Raw genomic sequence first — 15,479 nt, 5'->3', positions numbered from 1 at the left:
TTAAATTTTGTGTATGATATGATGCTGAGCTGTGGTTATAATGTTATTTAGTGATGTGGTTAAAATATTATCAATTGGTGAGTTTATTATTATGCCCCCATTTCGAAGAAAAGGGGGTATATTGCTTTGCACTTGTCGGTCCGTCGGTCCGTCGGTCCGTCGGTCCGTCGGTCCGTAGACCAAATGGTTTCCGAGCAATAACTAAAGAACCCTTAGGCCTAGGAACTTCAAACTTGGTATGGTGATTGGTCATGACAAGTAGATGACCCCTATTGATTTTGGGGTCAAGGGGTTAAAGGTCAAGGTCACATTGACCTTGTAAGCAAAAACGGTTTCCGATCAATAACTAAAGAACCTAAAGGCCTAGAAACTTCAAACTTGGTATGGTGATTTGTCATGATCAGTAAATGACCCCTATTGATTTTGGGGTCAAGGGGTCAAAGGTCAAGGTCACATTGACCTTGTAAGCAAAAACGGTTTCCGATCAATAAGTAAAGAACCTTAAGGCCTAGGAACTTCAAACTTGGTATGGTGATTGGTCATGATCAGTAGATGACCCCTATTGATTTTGGGGTCAAGGGGTCAAAGGTCAAGGTCACATTGACCTCTTAGGTAAAAACAGTTTCCGATCAATAACTAAAGAACCCTTAGGCCTAGGAACTTCAAACTTGGTATGGTGATTGGTCATGATCAGTAGATGACCCCTATTGATTTTGGGGTCAAGGGGTCAAAGGTCAAGGTCACATTGACCTCTTAGGTAAAAGCAGTTTCCGATCAATAACTAAAGAACCCTTAGGCCTAGGAACTTCAAACTTGGTATGGTGATTGGTCATGACCAGCAGATGACCCCTACTGATTTTGGGGTTAAGGGGTCAAAGGGAAAGGTCACATTGACCTTGTAGGTAAAAATGCTTTCCGATCAATAACTTAAGAACCCTTAGGCCTAGGAACTTCAAACTTGGTATGGTGATTGGTCATGACCAGCAGATGACCTATTGTTTTTAGGGTCAAGGGGTCAAAGGTCATGTAACATTGACCTTGTAAGTAAAAACGGTTTCTGATCAATTAAGTAAAAACGCTTAGGCCTAGGAACTTCAAACTTTGTATGATGATTTGTCTTGACCAGCAGATGACCCCTATTGAGTTTTGGGTCAAGGGGTCAAAGGTCAAGGTCATGACCAGTAGATACTTGATAACCCTTATTAATTGTTTGATCACTGGGTCAGAAGTCATGCATAATTACCTTATCACATGAATAATTGGCTGCTGATAGGGGGCATACATGTTTTACAAACATATCTTGTTTATTAAGTATGTGATATATTAGAATCTTTGTTTTTTATCTTTGTGTGATTCACATTCATGTCTTTGATACATATTTTATGTCGCTTCTGAAGTTTTTGTATAGATGTTTATTATATTAATCAGGTTATGATACATAAGAGTTTTTGATCTCATTGTGATATAATATTCATGTAAAAATATCTGTGATTTGAAACATATAGATGTTGTTTTATATTTTGTATGATATCAGGCTTGACGTTTTGAAATATTCGATTACACTTGACTGTGACACTTATAATTAGTATACTAATTATGCGTTGTCTTCAATTTGAAGAGTATTCGAATAGGCTAGAGTTACTCACAACTGCATAGAAACTAAGAGTCATCGGTTGAAACTCCGGCAATGTTTTTTTTATTTTTAACTATTTTTGTATCTCTTAGATCATGTTATCATTAGAAGTGTAGTTCCTGCTAATTATAATGAAATCAAAACTACATGATAAAGATATGTCTATATTTGAAAACAATAACGACTTTACTGTAACATATGTTTTGGCAAACTTGGAAAACTGCACAAGACGATTTAGTGTTATTTTTAATAAGGTACCTTAAGCGAGACCATGTTCAAATAAGTATTTTTACTAAGATAAAATCACATTTATGTACATATTTCTTACATTTAGAGTAGAAATTACCATGTTATTTGTGTTGTTTGTTAGCTTAACGATTTTTTTGTAGCAAAGAGGAAAAGAATGTCAATAAGGATGATATTTCATGTTAGTTAGAAGTTTCTTATTTCTGCAAAATGTTCGAGTTTCAGTTAAAATAGAGTCCGATAGGCTCATTCTGAAGCATAAATCACACAATAAAATACATGAAAATTAAAAACCGGTTTAATAAAGTCTGTACATGAGGGATAATGAAAGAGTGTTACACCCCTCTGACACCCTAGTACCGGCTTGAGCGATACTCAATTTTCAACACTTAAATTGCTGTAATAACTGATCCCAAAGGACCAGACAGAAAAAATATAACAACACTGAAGTTAAATAAAAACCATGAGACGAATTTTGTCAAATTTTATAGTTTTTTTCATATTACCAATTTATTTACCTTTTTTCATAAGAATCTATTGTTTTGAATCTATTGTTCTTTGATTAAGAAAATAAACGTGTCGAAAAAAAAATTAAATCTCAATTGTAACAGTATAAAGATAGATATTATGTTTAACTTTTTCGTTGTCAGGAATAACAACTTAATTAAGGAGAAAAATATATATGTTTTTCGGAAATTGTTTTCCCTTAAAGTTATACCAGTTACAAGTTGCTGTTGGGATTTACCGAAAAAATATAGCCTAACTTAGGTAAATATTACACAAGGGTTATATTTATATCAGTAAGACAATATTCGTCCGTATTTCTCGTCAGTAACAGATTTATGATGATAATATAAATTATGAGTCATGACAAATTTATAGAAATCCTAAGAACTTAGGAGAAAGACTCTTGAAAAGTTAATGCCGTCAGACATTCAACGGCCACACAAACGATGCGTTATAAAAAATAATTCAAATATCAAGTCATCATAACTGTGCAATGCGTATTCAAAACGTAATAATAAATCTAATGCACAAACGTAGGTCGAAGTCTACAATGTAGATATACATTATTTGTGCGCGCTCCGAATCTATAGTGTGTCATGCTATGTAAGCAGTTCTTTTTTTTTAAAATGTTTCATTTTGTATTTATGATAAATAATTCGAGTTAAATATCTATTTTGAATCTTATGTTAAATTTTATTTGAGAATTATATTCTCCATTTCACAGTTAGGTATAGATTTATAAATTTCAAAGGATGTCTCAAATACAATAGACAAAGAATTGCAAATTGTTTGATATATTAACATCTGTTATCAGCTAAAATATTAGTTCCGCCTCTCCAGAAATAATGTTTAATAATTGGTCAACCTAATTCAACTAATAGTCAGAGAACCAATCAAAAGATCCCTTTTCCAGATTGCAGTACCATTCTGCCAAATAAAGAAATGCATGTGTAATCAAAATAATAAAAGCTGTAAAAGTGTATCCAAATGTCTCATACATGTATTTTTATATCTCGGTAAGTTATATTTCATTTTATATGTCTTTTAAATCATTAAAATGTAGTTAAGAACATTAAGCGGCTCTTATCTTAAATATTTGAAAAATATGCTATAAATTTTGCTAAGAACAACTTAAAGCAGCTTGTAACTTATATAAATGAAAATTATCTGTTTAGTTTAAGTAAATGTACGTACAACTTAGTATCATTAAACATTTAAATTTAATACCATTAAAATGTTTATGATAGATTATCATTCTGTCTGATAAAGAAATATATGTGTTAGCAAATGAAATAAAAGCTTGAAAAAAAAAGGATTGCACTTTCTTATAGTTTTATATCTAGATAGTCCGTATTGTGAAAGATCTTGCACCGAGAATTAAACAACTTAATTTACATATTAAATAGAGGATATTTGTTTGTTTTGCATGTAAGATTGAAATATAATTTCACTGAGTGAACACCAGATGCAATATTTTCACGAGTGGCGTAGCCACGAGTGAAAAATATAATAGCTGGTGTTCACGAATGAAATATATTTTAATCTTATATGTAAAACAAATAAATTTTCTTTTTATTTTATGCTTTTTAAGTGATTTTAAGTAATTGACTGAATTTGCCGCGTAACGTCGCGCATTCTCCTTCGTGACGTCATTATATCATGACGTCACATCATCAGTTTTGAAATCTAGTTCCGTTAAATTTCTCTAATTTTGTTAAATTTCTAACATGATGTATGATGAAATTGAATTTCTTTTCCTAAAGAAGCAAAATTTACGTATGACGGCATTTATTTCTGTCTGTTATTCTATTTATTTATGATTTTCTGTTCATCCTCATTCAGATATAGTCCGGCTACAGTGAAAATTATATTTTATAAATTTCACTAGTTGTTTATCAGAATATAATCATCTGATATATTAAAATAAAACACTGGAAAGCATGAAATAAGTAAAAATAATAAGTTGGTCCTGCTAAAATAGTGACAATGTATATCACAGGGCTGGAAATGTATTAATAATATGTTTGAACGAAGTTATTTCTATAACAAACCTTTATGCTTAATCGGAAGAAAAACCAATGTTATCTTCTTGACCCATAGAAATAAAAAGATATTAAAGTGACTAACGTCTGGTGAATTAGTCGGAAGATTTGTAACTTCCGCCTTTTTAGAAGACAAAGGCTTTCTGCGCATATTCAAGGCCTTGCTTTGCCTAAGTGAGGAAATGAGGTTCACATCTTACAAACGATTTATGTTATTTATTTTTTATTAACTTTTACGCTAAATATTTTTACACGTGTAAAAGAAATTAATTTCAAAATCTTTTAATGTTTTGACATTTTTAATTGAGTAAAGTCAACACCGTTTTTTAATTTGAAGGCTTCTTGAACTTTCCAATTTACATTTTATGTCTTAAAATCTAATGTTATACAATAGTGACTGAGCTATAATTAAAATGACTGCTTCTTGAAAAGGGCTATAGTTGTACAAAAACACCTGACCACATGAAAGAACAGGACATATTGCCTGAAATGTATATACTTGATTTTAAAAACAGTTTTTAAAGTAATGAAAACGGCAATGCTGATGTCAAAATACTAATGAAGAAGTAAAATCTATTTTAAAAACAGTCTTAAAAGCAATGAAAACAGTACTGCTGATGTAAAAATACTAATGAAGAAGTATCAGACAAATCTGAAATGGTCACTTGCACTATACATCTGTTCTTGCTTGTACAGAAGTTATCAGTTACTTGCGAAAGTAAAGGCAACTAGTAATGGTGAACTGCTTGACAGCCTACCCAGGAACGATGCGATTGCAGAACTGTGCTCTGTTAAAGTCAATGTGGCTTACTGTCGTGATCCGGGGTAAAAAATATCGACACTACCACGAATCTTATAACTCTACCAGATGCAAACAATCCACAACAGTCACAAAATTTAATCGCAATTTGACTTCATTTTTTAGGCAATCTATACGTCCTTGCAGAGACAACTATTTTGGTACTTAAATGTTGTAGTAATTGTGTATTGTGTATGAAGGGTTTGCAAAATTATGTCAATTTAATACTTTGAATGTCAGAAAATACTTTCCAGAATAGATAACGCATTTTAATATGGCATTGTTCATGATCAAAGTAAATATTATAAAAGACAGGTCCGCAACTTTTGCCGTGCACGACTCTTATAAGACTGCTACAACAACAAAAATACAATATGACATCAAACTCTTCACCCTACCTTGATACTAGAAATACCTGGTTGTATACACTATTTAAAAGTTGCTTAATTTCTCCAGATTTTTTATTGTTCATACATACAAACGAGTTGATATCTTCTATTTAAAGATAAGGCAATTGAATAAGAACAAAAATGATAGATTAAATCCCGTACGTTGGACAAAACAGGGTAAAAGTTTGTAGTTTGACCAGTCTTAGCAAACTTGAAAGTTTCCAAGCTGTAAACGAGATTGATTCAGGTAGTTGACAGCAAATAGTAAAGAATAGTTACTTCTAGTACGATAAAAAAGAAAAAAATGAAGAAACAATAAAAAAAATCCTTTACTTTACTTCAACATTAATCTGGTCTAAAAAGAATTTGGTTATGGCATCTGAAATTCTATTTTAGGTATAAATAAATGAAATGTAGGAAATATATAAGCGTGGTGATAGAAAGATCTCTCTGTTGAAACCATGTAAAAACAAAACACTGATGTATATAGTGCGGGACATATTTAAAGTGCTGTCATACACCATTTGACGCCGTCGGTTAAGAGGGCAATTATCCTGGGCAAGGAAATGTCTCAAAAATGTAAAGAAGCAAAAGTAAACAGATGAAGATTGCATAATCACTGATTTATATATCAACCTTTTTCATCTAATCTGCATATACATGTCTTCATTAATTTAAGCCTAGCATCAAGTTTAGAAGAAGTGCTAGGAAAATAACTGCCTTGCAATCACGTAGACCATATGTATGTAAATTGTCAACTGATTTTGGGAAATTCAGATGATAAAAAAAACGTTCCTTGCAAAACTTTGAATTTGAATGACAACGAATTTCATATTTTTATAAATCATTCATACTCAGACACAGTTTAACAACATTGTGAATGTCATTTTACTTGAAAACATGCCACAACCTAGGTATTTTTCAATTAACCAGCTTTGATTATCTTTGATTCTAGATCACTTTTTAAAAGCCATCCTGTACACACTAAAAGTTCAATTCTTTCACAGACGAATTCTTCCAATGCATCCAACAAAATAAAAGCAACATTGAAAGACTGTTAGGTGAATTGATAGCACTAGCAAAAAGCGGTCTCCCTGAGGAAATTATGCCTTCATTTGAAGAGTTTCAGACAGCAGTTGTTAGACAAGAGGTATAATTTCATAACCCGTTAAACTTTACATGTAAAACAGTGTTTCCAAAAAGACTTAAATAAAAAATATTCAGGTTTTTGTAACTCAGGTTTGAGTTGGATGTATTGTCTTCAATAATGATGTCTCTATTGAAATTACTTATTATATAACAAAACTGTACTTGAAAGATGAAACAAAAAAAGGAAGACACGGATGGATTTAAAGTCAATACATATTTGCATTGACCAATTCATTAATGTTCATAAAGTTAGGTTAATTATCGTTTACTATTCAAGAACAGAGTTACCAACGTTCCCCGCTTAAGGGAAGTTTTACATGAACCACAAAATTGTATGCTATTTTAAATGACTAAGTCATGGATCTTGACTTTTAGTAAAAATCTTTGTCAAAGCTAGATTTGCACATGCAACAACTCCAGAGTATGCGTCAACAAAAATAAATTTGTATAGTTTTTATTACTATTTCAAATCAACAAAATGTGACAAACACACTTATCAATACAAGGTATGTCTGTAGCAGTGTGTTTTCTTGTCCAGTCCATAACTTCATCAATCAAGGTAAATGGCCGATTCACCAATGATATTTCATTTGCTTGGGCTTGATTTGGCGTCATACCCTGCACAGACCATATTAAGCTATGGCCTCTAAGTGTGACCTTGACCTTGGAGGTAAGGGTAAGTTTTTTACACATTATATATTGTCTTATTATTGTGAATATTTGTCCATCCCTTGATGGATGAGAATATTATGGATTGGACATGACATATACCTCGAACAGACAATGTTGAACTTTCATCAAAATGTGCGTCCTTGGCCATGAAAGAATGCGTCCAGTTGTCGCGCATGACACGTCATCTCATTATTGTAAACATTTGTGCCAAATACGAGGGTTGTTCAAAAAGTAATAGGACTGCAGCTCTACTGGTCAATTTTTTTTTAATTTACGTGCACAATTTTGCAAGAAGCAAATATCGGAACATGTTCTCTATATACAGTGAAAAAATCATTGCAAAATATTTACAAATAAGATTTGTGTGTGTGAAATTTTCAAATAACAATGGGTAAGAAACCCGGCGCACGCTAACAATACAATAAATGTCGTTCTAAATACAACATGTAACCAGTGTCATTCTTTCTAAAAGTATTGTCGCTAGTGCTCTCGGTGTCTAGATGTAACTATGCACAGGCTTCATATGTGGGGAAGAAGTAAGGAAGAACGCGATCACAATTGCGTTCCGCTCCCAAAAACAAATAACATAAAAATCATCGCTGATAGCCAGCCATTCTCTGCTTTTTCATATATATTTTGAGTAATCTTGAATCTCAACAAGCATGGACTTAAATGTTAATGCAAAGGCAATTCATATTATTCATATACACATGTTATCGTACGTTGTAAAACAGTATGATTTTACACAGTTAAATAACAATATGAATAAATTGAAAAGTATCTTTTTCTACTTAGCACGGTATATCAGGTATTTAAACAAAATTTGCGGAAATACTAATAATTATTACCGTTAATCATTATTATATTAATTTATTAAAACACGTATTTCTAGTTAAATACGATGAAATAGTGTTTAAAACAAATGTCTCATATTCAAACCTTTGGTCATAACTAAATAAGTAGACTCGTAGTAGACATAGAAAAATGCCTGATAGTTCGCGACTCGTTTACCGTCGATTCTTTGTAGCGCTTTTGCAATTGACGTCACTAACGTCCCGTCAATTTTCCGCTTTCATCCTTGCCCTTTCCTGTTTGTGATCTTGTACTCACAGTTTTTTGAATTGCTTGCGCCAGCTGAAAACTAGTGTTCTAATGGCAGGATCATTGTCCTTTGTTAATTAAATCATTTTGTATATATCTGAATGAGAATAGCTAATCTGTTGACAATATCTAACGATCGCACGAATTTACAGTTTTTTAACAAATGTCATATTTTTACATTTAACGTGATGACCACTGCTGTTTAAAACTAAATAACTAAGCCATTTTATATCCGAATGACGTCACATTTGAACATAATGTCACATAATTATAATAAAATGTGTTGATCAAATATATAAGCAAACAGAGAATAAATTATTAATAAATTTGAAGTACAACGTACCTTCAATAACTATTTTGATGTGTTGCGCCGGATGCGCGTTACCATGGTTATTCAATATCACAGAAAACACGCGTTTAGCAAAAGAATATTATAAACTTATGCTTAAATTGTAGAGAACATTTTACGATCGCTGTACATATGAAAATATTCTTAATTGAATGAAATATGAATATGCAAGACTCTTAATCCTATTACATTTTGAACAAACCTCGTATTTTAAAAATCCCTTAATGGATGAGAAAGATATAGACTTGACACAAAATATGTCCTATAATAGATCATATTAAGCTTTGACCTCTGTGTGTTGTGTGGACCTTGACTTTGGAGGTAGGGGTCTGGGTGTTTTGTATGACGTATCATCTTATTGTTGTGAAAATTTGTACTATGTAATTTCCAAATCCCTTGATCTATGAAAGAGTTATGGAACGGACACAAAACATTATCTATAACAGACCATGTTATTTTATATATATATAAGTGTAACCTTGACCTTGGATGTAGGCCACTGGGTGTTTCGCATGACACTTTGTCTTATTATTGTTAACATTTGTGCCAATTATTTTCAAAATCTTTTGATGAATAAGAACGTTCTAGACCGACACGACATACAGCCTCAAACTGACATTAAATCACCAAGTGTAATCATTTCCTTGGAGGTAGGGGTCCGGGTGTTGCGATTTGCAAATAGACTAATTAAAACAAACATTTGAGCCAAGTTATTTCAAATTCCATTGATAATTGGCCTAGTAATGGACCGAACACGAAAGTGTGATAGACGGACAGACAGACGGACGAAACCCATATTTATATTCTCCCTTTTCGTTGAAAAGGCGGGGACAAAAATGTATGTGTACACATTCGTAGACAGAATTAACCTCAGTTGACATGCAAACTGCACGTTTCTCACATATGGCATTTTTTTCTTTCATTCACTAGATAGAGATTTTTATATTTATTCTAAAACTGATTTTAGGTAGCAAGAGATATTTTCAAGTTAGACAAAGTCATTAAATGGTGTGGATTTCGATACAGCACACTTCACATATATGTAAAGCATATTGAATCAGAAGATAAGGAACTGGAAAAGAAGATTTCAACATTTTAGCAACTTATGGTATTGTTAAATTTCAGCTTATTTCTATTGATGCCGATTTGGAAAAATACAGCTATATAGGTTCGATCATAAGACCTAAAAATCAAAAGGCCAAAGAAGCTTAAAGCAAAGCTAAAGGTAAAGGTCAAGGGAGCGTTCAAGGGGGAGCTCAAGAGAAAACTCATTATGCCACTCTTGGATGTTTTGCAACATTCAAACAAGGCGATTGCTCTTCTATTTTGCATTGATTTCAAAGCACTTTGCAAAATATTTAGGAAACAAAATGTTTGATAAGGATAACAGACTTCTTGGAACAGTTATACCGGACACACTAGATCAAGGATATAATGACATCGCTGCCGCAAAGTTTGAGGATAAACGAGTGCTCAACTAAGATACCAACTTAAGAAATTATGATGGTGAAATCAAACAAGCAAGCCTACTTGAAATGAACGAACAAATGCTGGTTAGTGATTATCATGTTTGACCGTTATTTGGGAAAGTAAGTTATCAGCGTTTGTATGTCTATATGAATTTAATTTTTATCATTAACGGAAATATTGCTTAAACATAAAATATGACAATTAAATATAAAATAATTCCATTATCTAAAAAGTAAATTTTAATTGTTGTGCATAAATATGTCAATTACTTAAGCAAGATAATCGCCAATGTGATAGAGGTCTACGCTGAATTACTTTTGTATCGGCTTTAAGTATACCAAAAAATAGTTCCGCATTAGCTTTTCAAATATAAGAAATAAAAATACGCACATGTTATTCATTCCAAATTGATAATGTTCATATCCTTTCAGAATCAACCTGTTTATCTAAGAGGAGTAAAGACTAAATTAGGCGTAGGGACAATAGAAATGCCATTCTTTATAAAGTCCGATGGAAAATACCATATAAAAGTACAACCTGGAAAACTTACATGTAGCACTTAACAAACCATGCGACATATTAGCTGAAGAAGGAGATAGTGGTGCAATACTTTGTTATGATACGTATTCTATAGTAACACCATACCCCTTTACGAGAAACGCTTTGAACAAAAATGCATTTACGATGAACAAATATCAATGAGGTAAAATTCAAGAAAATGTTTTGTTTATAAACTATTTTGTCGCACGCACGAAGAGGATGTCGCATTTAGAAGATTTAAGCTTTGAATAAATGATTGGAAGACAAGACTTTGTAACAGCCATCACTGGGAACATAACTGATTCTACGACAGTAGCTATGTGTCCAAGGAACATCGAAGGTGATCAAACAGGAAAAAAATGAAAACATTTCTTATTCGGCAAATTTCAAAAATGTCTTCAAAGTCCATTTAATTGCTAACAAACTTTGGTTTTATCCTGTAGTGCATATTTAGCTTTTATATTTTTTGATTTGTATCATTTTTGTATGAAATAACTTTGCAAAATGATGTTCTTATATATCATTATGTGATACTGTAGAACATTGTGGTCTATGTGCGTTTTGATATCGTGGAATAACTTTTCTGTGATACAAAGAAATGTTGGGACTTTTTTAAATTTTGTATGATATAATGCTGTGATAGGTTGATAATTATTTCAGCTCATAATAGAACTGAGGTTGATAATTATTTCAGCTCATAATAGAACTATTGTGTGATAGGAATAGTTACAGAGTTAGTTACTGACCTGTAACCGGACACGGTACTGTCGAATACCATATCGAGACGAGACACGCTAACTTGTTTCCTCAATATCAATAGGACGCACTCGCACTAAGTACTCTAAGTATTATAACACGATGAGATGATGTTTTCAACCAATGAGATGGTTTGTTACCCCGATGTGCAGTTTTAGGGTTGACATTTGACAATACTCGTATATGAATAACATATTGTTGTCTGTCTATAAGTTGATATTATCAAAAAACAGAAGCACATTTTATGGGTTGACAATGTCATATGCTATTTTATAAAAAAAACTAATATACACATACAAACGAAAGAAATACTTGCAAACAATATTAAGATTTTCCTCGGTAATGTCTTTTGCGAAAAGGTTAGGGGAGTTTATTCGTACAATACTAAATACAAAACACAATACTTACTACAAAGGCAAGTTATGCACACCTGGGTAATATAATCACATTGATATTCATATATCATGTAGAACTTTTGATTCGTTGTTATCGTCGCATCTTTTTTTTTTTTTTTTTTTTTGGAGGGGTTGAGTAATTTTGTATGTATATGACGCTGTGATATGTTTTTGTTTGTTTGTTATTTTTTGAAGCTAAGTAGTTTGTAAATTATTCATGAAAATAATGAGAAGTGGAAGCCTTTGAGCTCACCGAACAGTGATACATTAACAAGTTTTGCTAGCTTAGTTTTTCTTAATCTAGTTTAGGATAAGCTAATCACTGAGGAATGTGCGTCTTTCATAAAATGACAGAATTGTCCTACGGAAACCAATAACGCATTTCTATCATAAAAACGCTTTTGTTATAAACATATATCATATACAGATCACTGCTACATGAAAACCATACACTTGTATCACTAATATGATTGTACTAAGTCCTGTAGAAGATTTTTCAAACATATTTGACTCATGTAATTGAAATATTGCAAGCCTTAAAACTAACATGGCTAAGGAGACTCTATAAAAGTAAAGGTAAATATTTATCTTCAGTTGAAGCTTTATGTCCTTTATATATTTGGTTCTGATTATGCAAAATATAAAAAATGACATTAGAAATATTTTCTGGAAAGATGTTTGGTCTGGCTATGTTTCCTATATGGAATCTTTAAATGTAAAGTCATGGAATGCATTTTTATCTCTACCTGTCTGGTACAATCATAAGTTTAAGATAAATGTAAAATCCTGTATTAACTTAACAGAGGAATACTATGCATAAATGAAATACAAAACCCTTACATCAATAAGCCTCTTCTCGTAGTAGGTTATCGATTGTATAAATATTTTAACAAACTTTTAACAAAATTGACAGAACTCAGTTCAACTATAAACATTACCAAGCAGATCAACATTTTCTGCCGAAGACTTTCTATATTTCATTTGTTCATAAGTGAATTAAACTGGAATATATTTTGTAAGTACCACATTTTTACTATAATTATTACTTCTCCTTGTAACCTTTGTAACAACTTAAATGTGACATTATTCTCATTTTTGTTTCTTGTTGTCAAGTTAGGATGAATTTCAAGTACATTTTAAACATTTGAATGTCGATTGACCAATAATTGGTTATAAATAAAATATACGAGAAAAATACGCCATGAAACCACGTTTTCAACAAAAGTCACTACCAGCGGGGGCTTCACTCTTAGCTGTTCAATAATATTCTAACATAAGGGTACATTTAGACATTTAGACTCTGGCAGATCCTGGAACTAACAATAGCCTAGGCTAGGCATATGATAACAGAAGAGATTTTAAATAATCATGCACGGAATGATAAAGATAAAAAAAAAATCAAAATAGTAATGTTTGGAACAGTATTTTGTTTAAGCGTTACAACAACACGTAGAAATAGGGGACGAGTCAATCACAGCAGAGGTAAGGTAGTTATGGGCTTGATTTTGAAATTTACGGGATGGCGTGTGAGCCCAGCTTCTGACAATTTCAATTTACGTTTCTTATGTAGTTTACATGAAAAATGACATTTTTAGCTCTTGTGGAAACTGAATTTGAGTCTTATAATTGCTTGGTTGGTGAAGTTCCATAGAATATCACGATTACTTAATTCATTTCAAAAAATGGATAAATCATTAAAAACGTTTCGATTTAACTTTTCAAGTTTTATTTTGATCATAAAAGTTATATTATCGAATTCAATGAACAGTGCGTTTTCTCTTAATTCAAATTTAGCTGGGTTTTTGTTTTTGTTTTTTCTTTTCATTGTGACCTTGACTTAATCATTGCACAAGTTATTTTAATACATCTTAATTGATTCAATTCCCTTTGTAAATGTTAAAATTTGTATTTTAATCACTTGCCAAATTTTGTCCTACAGAATCACGTCCGGCAAACTATCGCTCCACTTCAAAATTGTATTGTACGGAGCAAGAACGAACGTCATATCAGAGATAAAGTCCTATTTAAACGTATTGTTTATGTTTTTGTCTTAAAATTCATTTTTTTTTCACAAATCGATCAATGTTGTTCCGTGCAGTATGTTTAAGGCTTCCAAAAGCTGTTGCGAAAATAAAATTAAATTGAACTGGGAGTAACTTTTTCCTCTGACAAAAGGGAACGACGATTTATTGATTATCGAACTTTCAACCTTGGAAACGCTCTGCACTTCGGATTTCTTGAAAATTGAATCAGGAAAATGTCTACCTGTAACAAACTCTTGTCTGTTGTGCAAAATAAACTACTCCTAGTGGCATACTTAAATTCTATATTGAATTTTCCGAAAGTAATTGAGCGACAGGGCAAAAGGTGAAATTTTACACCCCGATTTACACTTTGAGAGGACAATAATCAGATGGTAAGTACGAAAGGAAGTATCTCGAAACATCCTAAAGACTAATACTTATAGGGTTTCAACAATTTTAAAATGTCTTTCAATTTCATTAAACGTGCCTTGTTTTTGTTTGACCTTAACGTGTACGTTAGGGCTAGTAATTACAGAAGGTAACGTGATGCATAGCGAGTCATAACAAAGTGAACTCTACATACTTAAAATTGGAGGATTAGCCCATTTAGAGTGCCCTGTGTATTGCATAATTATAACTCTGTTCTACACGTAAAATATTTATCTTTTCAATAAATATAACATTTTACCAGGAACAATCCCGTTACCTGCTCAAAAACTTTTGTTCGCGGTAGATCTGAAACCGTTCATTTTTATAGAATTTTCGCGGAGACACAATTTGAATGTAAATAGTCATGACAAAAATCATATCTGACCTTGAATATGTGACATTTTGTCTTACGCTATGCATATAATTCAATGTAAGGGCCACAACCAAACATGGAATCTTTATGGAAGCCTTTCATGTAGGTGAATCCGTTGCGATTACGCTTTATTACGCTATAGTCGTTGAAAATATATAAAGTTTTATTAGGTTTATTCCTCGGTCTTCACTATTGATTAGGTCTATTTTCACTTCTAAAGTTTTTTTATTGACTAAGCTCATCATTATATGCTAACCTAGTAACGCTTTGCGCTCAACATCGAATCTATCGCACAACCTCTTGCCTTTTCGCTCCACTACTTTCGCAGGATATCGATTTACAAATTTAAGAAATCCGACACGAGTTATTTATGATGCACAGAGGACAAGTTATTGTTACGGATAGACATTTTCCAATAACCTTTCCAAGAAATGCGAAGGGTACAGCATTTTACTTGATTGAACGTTCAATTTTAAACGAATCGTCATTCACTCTATCAGGGGGAGAATTTCCCTGGTTCAAACTAATTTTATTTTCGTAACGAAATAGATCTTTTGAAGCCTTTACCAATACCTTGATCGATTTTTGAAAAAAATAACAACACA

The sequence above is a fragment of the Ruditapes philippinarum genome, unplaced genomic scaffold (genome assembly GCF_026571515.1).
Source record: "Ruditapes philippinarum isolate M1 unplaced genomic scaffold, ASM2657151v2 ctg9561_1_1_1_1, whole genome shotgun sequence".
NCBI lineage: Eukaryota > Metazoa > Mollusca > Bivalvia > Venerida > Veneridae > Ruditapes > Ruditapes philippinarum.
Note: the sequence above shows the minus strand (reverse complement) of the source record.